This window comes from Crocuta crocuta, unplaced genomic scaffold, assembly GCF_008692635.1.
Source record: "Crocuta crocuta isolate KB4526 unplaced genomic scaffold, BGI_CrCroc_1.0 scaffold429, whole genome shotgun sequence".
Lineage (NCBI taxonomy): Eukaryota > Metazoa > Chordata > Mammalia > Carnivora > Hyaenidae > Crocuta > Crocuta crocuta.
Window position 1 is genome coordinate 380,102 of NW_027527381.1, and position 13,337 is coordinate 393,438.

The following is a 13,337-nucleotide window of genomic DNA, read 5'->3' on the forward strand; positions in this document are numbered from 1 at the left end:
CTTTTTCCACAACTCAGGATCATGAAACTGACAAATAGTTCGCTTTCATTTTGGGTACTTTATCTGAGATATTTACAACAGCTTTGATTTTTTTAAAAATATTACATTGAAGTATTGTTTACGGTGACTGCTGAGTTCTTGGTGCCCCTTTAAATTTACCAATTGAGGCAAGTGCTGTCTTGCCTAATGCAGCGTTCTCCTGCATCTCACTGCTGAAGCGGCTATTGCTGAAAAGGCCCTGATAGATTGAGGTTAGCTCAACCGCACAGTGCCTAATGAAACAAATAAGTGAACAATTAGTTCATTTATTATTTCCAAATATTAGAATTAAGTCTAGATATCATTAACACTATTTGTGTTACAGAGAATCCTTATAAGAATGCAAATCATTATAGGAATTATTAAAAACTATAAGACTGTGAATAGGGAGGTGGCAAATATTTAAACAAGACACTGTGATCAAAGGAATGAAAATTTATTTTTATATTGGATTTCTTTGTCTTCTCAATCCTTTGCTCCTGGGAATTACCTGCCACATAATTTGTAATACTTCTCAGAAGTTTAAAGTAAGATTTGTCACCTATCTGTTTTCTTTTTCTTTTTTGTCACCATCTTTTTCTTTTTCACTTCAGTTCTAAGTATTGTTTTTTGGTTGCCAAGATTTATCTGTTTATGTTTTATAGCCTACTATTGTGAAATGTACTACTGTGGTATTAATTGATTGATATTTTAGCAATATATCAAAGTGACAATTGCCAAATAAAATTTATTCTTCATGTGTTAACTTATAACAGCTTTTCCTGTATCCAGAATTGTATCAGATCTTTCATGTATTTAGTACCTTAATCATTTCTATAATCTTGAAATCTTTTAAACAATAATATCCATAAAAAGTATATTTAGGACATCAACTAAATTTCAATCTATTCTTAAACAGTCTGAAAGTTCTTAATGAAGAACTGGGTTTATGCTTTGAGGAAAGATGGAATTGCATTTTCAAAATTAGCATTTTTTACTTTTCTATTGGTAAAAAACTTCTCAATTATAGGAAATGCAATGTATTTGGCCAGTTACAATTTCATTTATTAAAATAATATTTATTACAACACATATAAAAACCTCTCCAAAATATATGGTGTTCCTAGCAAGCCTCATTTGATTATTCTTTTGTGTTAGATGGTGTTCAGAAAATAGGCTGAGGCTAAGGCTTATCTGTTACTATTTTATAAGGAAATACAACCTCTATCATGAGGGGATAAAAGGCATGAAACAGGCAAGGAGAGACAACTAATACAAATTTATTTTACCAAAGGGGTGCTGCTTAATTTTAGGTGATTGTCTGTAAGAGGTTATATGAACCACTGCATTTCAGATACAACTGCCAAAGTGGAAGAGTGGGTGGTGGAGGGGGAGGAGAAAAAAGAATGATTATTAGTCAAAGATTTACTCTGTATTTCTGGATTACCCATACTTTGGTGCCTGGTGGGTCTGCAGTGTTTTAGGTGTTAGTAATAGAAGAAAAAACTCGGAGTTGGATAAAAGAGTTCTTTACAAGAATGAACTTAGGTACTGTGTGGTTAAGCTAACCTCAATCTATCAGGGCCCTTTCAGCAATAGTCACTTCAGCAGTGACTGGATGCAGGAGAACACTGCATTAGGCAAGACAGCACTTGCCTCAATAGCTAAATTTAAGGGGGCACCAAAAACTCAGCAGTCAAGATAAATAATATTACTTTAACAATAAAACTTTAATGTAATATTTTTGAATAAAAATTAATGCAAAAATCCCAGACATAATATTCAACTTTAAAACAGAGACAAGCTATTTGTCAATTTTATGATCCTAGTCGTGCAAAGGGAGCTGATCCTTCCAGTGAGGGAGGCATTCCCAGCCAGTGTGGTCATCTCATCCAGTCCCTTGGTGGGCAGGTTTAGGAGGACTGACAGTGGCATGCAAAACAGATTTGGCAATGTGGGTCCTGATATATGGGACTATGTGCCTGCTTAATTGTAGAACATTAACTTTTTCTATTTAGTTCAAATTAAGTGAGAATATTTTGATAAGTATCTAAATAGGAGCATATTTTTCCTTTTGCCTTGTGCTCCGGTAGGACTCTCCTGGACAATGATGAAAAAACTCCATTTAGTGATGGCTTGCCAAAGGTGAGAACAATGAGATCTGATGTGGTACAAGAGTAATGTCGAATTTGCCCTCTGTGTGAATTTAATGCTTATTTAGCGTTCATGGCATAACTGTTATTCAAAGAGTAGTGCACACAGTCTCAAATTACTTTAGTCTTCTAAAGATACTTGAGGGAATTTCTATTTTTTGTATGCTTCTATTCAGTAAAATCCTAATTTCAATTCAAAAGTAAATGACCTTATATTTCATTTAAAATCAATGTGCTCTTCTATCAGCTTTAGCTTTTCCATACCAGTAAAGAGAAGATAGAAATATCCAATAAAAAATCTATTCTCGGGGTGCCTGGGTGGCTCAGTTAATTAGGCCTCCGACTTCGGCTCAGGTCATGATCTCACGGTCAGTGGGTTCGAGCCCTGCATCGGGCTCTGTGCTGACACCCAGCTCAGAGCCTGGAGCCTGTTTCGGATTCTGTGACTCCCTCTCTCTCTGACCCTCCCCTGCTCATGCTGCCTCTCTCTTTCAGAAATAAATAAAACATTTAAAAATTTTAAAAAAATCTATTCTTCACCAAAAGAACCTAGAAAAAGTATGTCACACTAAACACATCACAAGCAAAATGAAAAATAAATGGAAATATATGAATATTGAAGAACAATAAAGATATTTAACCAAAATTGGTCCTTTGAAGAAATTAACATAATTAGTATACTATTAGATAGAAGAGCCAAGAAAAAATAGAGAAAATTGAAAACTTAAAACCAGAAATGAGAGAGGTAATAGTCCTACCAACCTTGTAGAAATAAAAAGAACTGTAAGTAAATACTATCAACAATTTTAGATATGTTAGATAACAGATAAAATAAATCCCTAGAAAAACATAAACTACCAAAAAAATCAAGAAATAATAAAAACTGTTTGTGGTTTAATAAAGAGATTTAATTTGTAAGTAATTATCCATAGCTGAATGACTTCACTGGTGAGTTCTATCAAGGATTTAAACAATTTCTCTAAAAGAAAACGAGGAGGAATTAATGCATTTCAAACAGATTTTGTAAAACCAATGTTACACTGATGCCAAAATCAGGTAAAGATATTACAAGAAATGAAAGTTACAAATCAATATCTCTTGTAAATATAGATGCAGAAATTCTCAGCAAAAATAGAAGTCAAATTCATAAACATTTACAAATGATTAAATAGCATATCCAAGTGGGATTTATCCAAGGAACGTAAAATTGGTTCAATTAATGAAAATCAATCAATCCAATGTACCATAATAACAAAGGACATAAGCCACATGGCAACTGCAACACATTCAGAAAAACAAATTACAAATCCCAATATCCTTTTTAAACAAAGCAGCTCAAGCTAGAATAGGAAGGAACTTCCTACACTTTGTAAAGGCCGTTTATAAAATCAACAGCAACAACAACAACAACAAACCTTAGCTAAAATTACGCTTAAAGACTGAAAGACTTAAAAAATGAGAACTTTTCCCCTGAGATTATGAATAAGGCAAACTTTCTGTTCTTGACACTTCCTTGTCCATTGTATAATGACGACATAAAAGACATCCAAGAACATAAAGGAAGAAGTAAACCTATCTCTGTTTGCAAATGAGATAGGTTTATATAGAACCTTTTATATAGAAAATCCTATATGTTCTTTTCTTCTTTCCCTCATCATTCCTTTCTTCCCTCCATAAACATTCATTTAGGACTAGAATGCACAACACACTCACTTACAAAGTATTGAGAACACAACTATGAACAGTACATTTTCTCCAGGTCTGAAAAGTCTAAAACAGGAGAAATTTCTTTTAACCCCAATATTGGATATTTATTACAAGCTCCAGTCCGTTAGATTTGAATCAGCTGAATATTAAAGTGCTAAATAATCCTCTACTTCTTATTCTAGCTATTTGTTTTAACAGTGACATATGTCTTCTCACAGAGTTTGCCAATAGTTTTTCTTAGCTTTTAGACTCTAATTTTGTTGTTATACTAATCCATTCAAAATTATTGAGTATCTCATATAATTTAGGCACCGGGCTGGGAATAGGGCAAATTGTGGTGGCCTGGAGGGGACATCCAAAGAGGTAAAAGAGAAGAAGAAATATGGTTGATCCTTGTAAAACATGAGTTTGAACTGCACAAATCCATGTATACACAGATTTATAGTTCTGTAAATGTATTTTCTCTTCCTTTTGACTTTCTTTTTTTTAATGAGATTTTTTTCAACATTTATTTATTTTTTAGAGAGAGAGAGAGGCCAAGTGAGCAGGGGGAGGTCAGAGGAAGAGGGAGATAGAGGATCTGAAGCAGGTTCTGTGCTGACAACAGAATGTCCAATGTGGGGCTTGAACTCACTAACTGTGAGATCGTGACCTGAGCTGAAGTTGGACGTTTAACCCACTGAGCCACTCAAGTGCCTCTCCTTGTGACTTTCTTAAAAACATTTTTTCTCTAATATATATTAAGAATAAACTAATACAATACATGCAGCATAAAACATGTGTGTTAATCAACTGTTATTGCTAAGTCTTCCAGTTAAAAGTAGGCTATTAGGTAGGGGATAGGTAGTTAAGTTTTGGGAGAATCAAAAGTTATATACGGATTTTGAAATATATGAGGGCTTGATACCCCTAATCCTTGCATTGTTCAAAGGCCAACTGTACATGCTAAAGAATGTATGGTTTGCATACAAATATCTCACCACAAAGGAAAACATGCAATACTCTAAGAACTGACCTATATGTTCATCACAAAAGCCAAGTTCCTCCTTAGTTGCTGAATATTAATATTCTATTACCTGATGTCTAGATCACCATTGGGAAAGAATATAATTAGCAAAAATATTCACTTACAGATATAACAAATTAATATTTCTGCAAATCAAAGTAAATACTAGTATACTTTAGAATAAAAAAGGGCAATATCTTAACTGTTATGATAGCTTTCTTTTAATAAAATATGAGTAAAGTAAGTATGAAAATGGCATTACAAGAAATAAAACAATAATTATTATTTCTGGTATTTTCAGTATTTAAGATAACTTACCACACATGTTCGTTCAAGAACTAATTATAAATTGCAACAGTCATCACATTATCTAAGAATGTCAACCTAGTAAAAGAATAAATGTATTTATTCCCAAGCACTATTTTCCAATTTATAAATACAGAACAAGTTTCTGTCCCTTCCCATATGAATAAAATGCTTATAGACCCAAACAATATCTTTCCTGGAAGATATTTTAATTAAGACTAAATCAATTTTATGAAGACAATTAGAATCACACTATTATTTTTATAAGTAGTTAAGAACTAATGTAAATGACATTTCCTGCATAGTTTGGATAATGAGAAAATAAGTTCTAAATGTTTCTGTAATGCAAAAATTGATCCCATTAAACAGAATTTTAAAAATTATAGAGAACCAAAATAACCCAGGTCATTAAAAGAGCCATTATTTTATAGAATTGCACATTACAGTAAGAAAACATAGAAGAAATTATTTTATAGCAAGAGTAGGAAATTTGTAATCAACATCTAAATGTGATTATTATATATAACAAATTCACTATGGTAGCACTAAATTTGTATGCATTTCTGGCACTTTCATTTATTTATTTATATTTAATGTTTATTCTGAGAGGGGGAAGGGTAGAGAGAGAAGGACAGAGAGGAAGGGGCACGGGGTGGGGGGGGGGGCGAGGGGACAGAGAGAATACCAAGCAGGCTCCACACTCAGCAGAGGACCTGAGGCAGGGTTCAGTCTCACAACCATGAGATCATGGCCTGAGCAGAAATCAAGAGCCAGATGTTTAACCAAATGAGCCACCCAGGCACCCCTCTGACACTTAAAGAGAACTTCAAGTGAACAAATAAAGGTAAATCTTTCTCTAGTGTCCACATAAGTGAGTTCCAATCAGCAAGCAGTATTTCCCTTTATTTGTTTTCCTCCTACTTCTTTCTGTCCTACTCTATTTCTTTCTCTCAATTTCCTTTTGAGGATTATCTTTTGCTGAGCTAAACTTTATCTAGCAATCTATTGGTAATATCTGAAATTGAGCTTACAGGAAAAATCTATACATAGTTATTTTCACTTCTCACTTCAATATAAATAATTAATCAAAAGAATATAGTTTCAATAGATACCAGATTATCTACTTATAATGCACTGATTTTTAAAAATCAGAAAATATAAATATTCAATAGGCAAAAAGAGGCCAAAGCATAAATCCAAGTAACTAACAAAAATTGAATGAAAGCTGGTAACAAAAACAGATGAAAATAAGATACATTTAGTTCAAATTGTTCAGTATTAAAAGTGGTAATGGTATGGATTGAGAAGAAAACAAGCAAATAAGCTTCTTCATATATTTACTGATAAAAGTGTAAATTGATTTATTTTAGAGGGAATTTAATATTTATGCACCATTCATTCCAAGAACTTAACAGGAAGGAAAAATAAATGATAGAAATGACTGAAGAACTTGGCAAAGGGGCCCATTCCAAATGGCTCAATTTCCAGTTTGATCTCAAATGAAATATAATAGTTATAGATTTAATTTCAACAGCAATCAAGCTATAATAGTGGCAGAAACTATTGAGATAAACAAGAAACAAGAAAATCTCAGAGCTTATTTTTTAATAAAATAGAATACTTGAGAAATGTCTACAATGAATGACCGAATGGGAGGTGGTAAGTATGTGATATAAACTAAAAGGAATGGTCAAAGATCTGAAGAATGTGGGTCTCAGAGACAAGACAGTGCTTTAGGAATTATGAACAATGAACCTGGTCAAAAAATTTAACTGAGATCAAGTTAAGGCAAAGACTAAATGGTGTCCTGTCCATTGGATTTATGATGTTAAGGTCATCAGGGAACTTAGTAAGAATTGGTTTGTTCAGCTACAACCAAAAAGAATATTTTTCAGGAAAAATGTTCTGTTTCAATAACTTACTTCCCTTTTACAATGAACATAACCTCTCCCCCACCAGTCAACTTATTCCCAACTTAAGCCTTCTTAAATTAATTTAGAGTCATGGTGTAAGAGTCAACTACCATAGTTTGGAAAGGGCAAGAGAATTTCCCTTATCACCCAAGTTTAGAAGTAAGGGTAGGGCTGCCCAGCTAAAGTGGGGTATCAGTGCCAAACTCCTGATCTTACCTACCCACTCCAGCCTATTTCACGCCCAAAGTACTCCTATCCCGAATAATTAAAACTATTTTGAGTTTCTTAGGCCACAAAGAAAAGAGTCATCTTTCACTTATTTCTTTCACATTCCACTTCCAATATGTCAGCAGCACCTGTGGACTCTACTTCTAATTGTAACTAGAATGCCATTATTTACCATTCCTTATTGTTAGTATTTATCCCAAATGATTTTCTTCTTACACCTGAATTATTGCAATAACCTACAAATTTTTCACTTGGCTTTCACCTTGCTTCTCCAGATACTGCTCTTAAAACAAGAGCCAAATTGATCTCTATACATTTGAAATCAGTATGCTTTAATTCTTGGCTTTGATCTCTCTAATGATGTCTGTTTTGACACAACATAATATGTAAAGTCCTTACAAGGACCTTCAGTATTTCTCTAAACTCAATTTCTCCTCTCATCCAGCCACACTAACTGCCTTGTTCATGAAGCATCCTATGCATGCTTCCTCAAAGCCTTTGCCAGTGATTTGATTTTATCACTCAACACTTTCTTTTTATCTTTCTTAAATTTACCCTTCTCACTGAAACATTTCCTGAGTATTCTACTTACAATTGTTCATCCCAAATCCAGCTTTCTCTATACCCCTTGCCTTTTTTCCAATAAAACATCATTATCCAATCTCTTATACTTTACTCACTGCTATATATCTAGCACCTAGAACAGTATTACTGATAGTAGTTGATCAATTAATATTTGATGGCTTAATGAATTGAAATATCTACTGAATGTTCACCATTATGTTTGGTTCTTTTCTGCTTGTCTTTTCAGATCCAGAATTACTTTTCCTTGTATGTGTTATTCTGGGAGAAGAAATTATTCTGTCCTTCTTACTTATCGAAATTTCTATATGACACCTAAATGTCTATTACTCAGGTTAACTGAAAGCCATTTCTTTGACAGAGTCTTGCAATCACTCCTATTTTTCTCTCTGGCCCTGAAAACTTATGTGACATCTGTTATTTCTACAGAGCTTCAGTAGAAAAATAGAGTGCTGAACATTTTTCTCCAGGATTTGTCAATACTGTGTCCCATTTGTATCCTTGCCTACCTGCCCTCATCTTTTTGTGTTGTTTTTTAAGTTATTTAAATTCCAGTTAGTTAATATACAGTGTAGTATTAGTTTCAGGGGTAGAATTTTGTGATTCATCACTTACATACAACACCTGGTTACCTGCACTCATCTTGAGAGAAATATTTTCCAATTTCTTCCACATTTTGCAGGCAAACAAGCACTTATACCTGATTCTACATTTCCCATTTCCCGTATTTTTCTATGCCCCTATACAACAAAAAATAATATCAAAGGCAAAGAATAAAAAAACCAAATTGGTACCTGTGCTTTTAGCTACAAATTGCACTGAAAAAATTTGGTAAATGAAATTGGACTCTATGACTTGGCTAATAGACTTTTGCCCTGAACCCAAGATAAAGTGTTAGGTGTCATTACTTGGTAAGAAAAGGCCATCATCATGCTATTCCAACTAATGACAAAAGAAATGGAATGACAGCCCACCTGATCCTTACACCTACAATGGAATAGTGCAAGTGGAATCCTACACCTTGGCTGACTTCTGGAGAAGAATAACTGGAAGGAACAAGCAGGAAGCTGAGTGAGGGCATGATGAGAGGGTGGCTAAGAGATGGCCCTTTAAGTCATATTGAAAGCAAAAGAGAAGAGACACCCAGAGAACTGACTTAATGTTCAAGCTACATTTCTTTTTATTTTTTAGTGTTTATTTATTTTTGAGACAGAGAGAGACAGAGCATGAGCAGGAGACAGGCAGAGAGATGGAGACACAGAATTTGAAGCAGGCTTTAGGATCCATGCGAAAGAAAAGAAGAAAGAAAGAAGAAAGAAAGAAAGAAAGAAAGAAAGAAAGAAAGAAAGAAAGAAAGAAAGAAAAAGAAAGAAAGAAAGGAAGGAAGGAAGAAAATGAGCCATTCATATTTATAGAACGTTCAATGAAAAGTGACTCCTCACCTTTGCCTAAACTTTCAAATGAGATAGATTTTACCTTACAATGTCTTCCCCTTAATTACATCTCTTAGGGAAATATTGATTATGTGTCTTTTGCTTAGAAGTTAGAGGCATAAAATTATCCAGATTTTATGTGTATCTTCTTTGCAATTAGAAATATTTCAATTACAAAAATGAATGTAACTTTTAGTATTTTTCCTTTAATTAACTATCCTTTATCTTCCTTGAAAAGCAGTTATTGAGACAGGATATGAGTGTGATTAGTTAGTTGGGAATAGATTTCAGTTAACACTGTTAATGGAGTGGGAAAGTGGGAATGGAAGAAGGAAACCAATAAACAGCCTGTTATTAGTCAAGTTATCAACTGTGGACAAAGGAGTATCCTGATTCCACTGGGAATTCTAAGAGACAGAAACGAACCCTCCTCAGATCCCATGAAAAGCAAAGGAGTGGGTATTTAAATGCCAAAGTCTCATCACTGCAGAGGACTACTTCTAGGGGTATGGAACCTAAGGTGATTTTAGATTGCCTTTCTTGTGCTGAGCCTCCTCAGGTCACGGAGAAGCCTTGCAGCAGAGATTTGCAGGTGACTCCAGAAAGGGTCCGTGTGAAAGTGAGAGTGTTGAAGACACATGGACAGATCACAAACAGCCACAGCTACACATGGCTTAAAGGATAGAATAGTAATTTTGTTTGGCTTTCTTTACTCTATTTTATACTTCTATAAATTTGCTTAGAGCTTTAGTCTTTACCTAATTTGTAATTTGTCAGTTTTGGAAAAAACTTTCCACATTTTCTGGCACCATTTAGAATTACCATGGATTATTATTTTTTATTTTTACCTTTATTAGAAAATCTGTTAGGAGGAGCCGGCTAAACAAACTTGAGGATTCCCGCTAGAAAGAAAATGCATTCAAAGTTACCCATATGGGTTTTATAGATTTTTTTCTTCTACCATTAAGTTATTGCTGCCAACTCTAACTTGATACCACACTCCATCTTGGAGCCGACTGACTACAAAAAACAACCCAAGCATGTTACTCTATTCTCTAAGGAAACCATCTGTATAGGCTGTATTTCATTTGTGTAAGTATTGCCATATGTTCTCACATATTGTATTTTCTAGTCTCCTACTGTGGACCTCTCAATAAAATTGATAGTCGGTTCTGGAGTATTCACCATGTGAAATGGTTTGTAGGAAAAATGCTAGTGATATTTCCTTTCACCCATGTGATGAGTTTCATAGCTCAGATATGGGCTGACAACTTAATAAAATTATTTTATGTACTTAGACAGCTGGGAAATAGGATATATAATATTATTTTTGAATTTGGAAGAATTTAAGAACTAAAAAGTCTCCCAATAAGATTAAAGCAGGAACAAAAGGAAGAGATTGATTATCAAGAAAAAGGTTCTAGTCCATGTATATTTTTCAAACAAGATTTTGATTGTATGAGTGGATATCAACATATGCACTGGTCCTCAAAGATGAAAAAAAAATTAATTGAATTTAAGAAGACTTCTATATTAGCATTTTATTTATTTAAAAAATTTTTTTTTGTTTTATTTATCTTTGAGACAGAGACAGAGCATGAGTGGGGGAGGGGCAGAGAGACAGGGAGACACAGAATTTGAAACAGGCTCCAGGCTCTGAGCTGTCAGAACAGAGCCCGATGCGGAATTCGAACCCACTGACTGTGAGATTGTGACCTGACGGAAATTGGACGCTTAACCAACTGAGCCACCCAGGCGCCCCTATGGTAGCATTTTAAATCAAATTTTAGAGACATAATTTAAGTTGTACCTAATTTGAGTGTACAATTCTATGGGTTATGATAAATTGATGGCGCCATACATCGGCTCTCCAAACTAGTTATGGAACATTATTCCACAGAAAAATCTCGTGACCATTGGTAGTCAATTCAGCCTCAGTCTTTTCCGCCAGGAAGCCACAGGTCTGATTTCTATCACTAGAAAGTATCTTGTTGATTTTTGACCTTCATATAAGAGAAAATGTTAACTTGTCTCTGTGTCTTGCTGATTTGGTCAACAAAATGTTTTTGAGGTTGATTCCTGCAGCTGAATCAGTAGGTTTTTCCTCCCCCCACCCTCTTCTGGCACACCCCATTGCATGAAAATAAGTCAATTCCTTTATTTGGATATTTTCTGATTTTTGACTTGTCTTAATAAAGCTATTATAAATATTCACCTACATGGCTATTGTGTGTCTTTTTTAAAGATTTTTTTTTTTAAATTCCTTTGACTAATATCTCAGAGCAGAATTGCTGGATCATATGGTGAACATTTTGAGAAACTATCAAACTCTTTCTGATATGGTTTATTATTTTGCAATACTACCATGCAAAGGTGACATGCATGGTATTTATGTCATGGAATAAATACCATAAATATATGGTATTATTTAACCCACTTGTTCACTACAATTTGATATTATCATTTACGTTAATTTTAGTCATTGTAGTAGATATAAAATGGCAACTCATTTTGGTTTTATTTGGATTTCCACGGTTAATATGTTGAACATCTTTTTTGTGTGTTCATTGACCAGTTGTGTAAGAAAAAACATCAAGATATGTATCATACGATTTCACCCATATGTGGAATTTGAGAAACAAAATAGATAAACATAGGGGAAGGGAAGGAAAAATAAGATGAAAACCGAGAGGGAGGCAAACCATAAGAGATTCTTAATGCAAAGAACAAACTGAGGGTTGCAGAAGAGGTGTTAGGTGAGAGATGGGCTACATGAGTAATGGTCATTAGGGAGGGCACTTGTTGGATAATGGGGTGTTATATGTAAGTGATGAATCATTAAATTCTACTCCTGAAATCATTATTATACTACGTGTTAACTAACTTGGGTTTATATAAATTAAAAAAAAATTTAAATGCCTTTTATTTCTGTTGACCTTCTATCCTGTAACATTGTAAAATTTGTTTATCCATTTTAGTTTATTTTTATTTTTAGATTACATACATGTTATATAAACCTGTGTCATCTATTGATAAGGACTGTATTACTTATTATTTTCTTATCTTTACTGCTTTTTTTCTTCCCCTATTACCCTCAGCAGTAAATTTAGTAAAGTATGTAATAAAAGCGATGAATGCAAGCTTTGCATTGTTTCTAGACTTATGAGGAAAACATTAAGTCTTTCATCATTGTCTGGATATTAGATTTACATTTGTAATAAATGGCTTTGTCAAGGTAAGGATGTTTTTTCTATAGATAGTGTACTGAGAATATTTACCTAACTGAATATTGAATTTTTCCCAATTCTTTTTATTCATTTGTTAATGATTATAGTATTTTTTTCTTTTAGTATTTTGACTCATCTTTCTCCAGTAGTTTAAAGATGGCACTCCATGGGGCACGTGGGTGGACTTGGTTGAGCATCATATTCTTGATTTTGACTCAAGTTATGATCCCAGGGCCCGGATCCTGGGCCCCATATGATCTCTCTCTCTCTCACTTTCTTTCTGTCCCTCTACCCTTTTTGCGCTCTCTCTCTAATATAATAATAAATAAGTAAATGCATAAATACATAAATAATAACAATGAAGATGGCACTCCATTATATTCTAACTTGCCTGTTTTCTGAAGAAACATCTGCAGCAATTATCTTTTTTTTTCCTTCTCTTCTATGTTCTTTTCCTCTGGCTGCCTACAAGACTATGCATTTAATTTTAGTATTCTAAAGATTAACAAGGATATCTATGTGTACTTATTCATTTATCCAGCTAGGAGTTCTTTGAAATATTTGGATCTGTAATTTGGTGTCTTTTATATTAGTTTATTTTTTAATTAAAAGCAAAAGACATTTATACAGTGCTTGAAGGCTATTTTTTTCATTGTGACTATACAGTATATCACTGTGCAAGAAATGGGCAGATTATGAATCGTATTAGATTTATATATAGCACCTCCTCAATTACGAAAGTAAAAATCATGCTGCCTGATAAA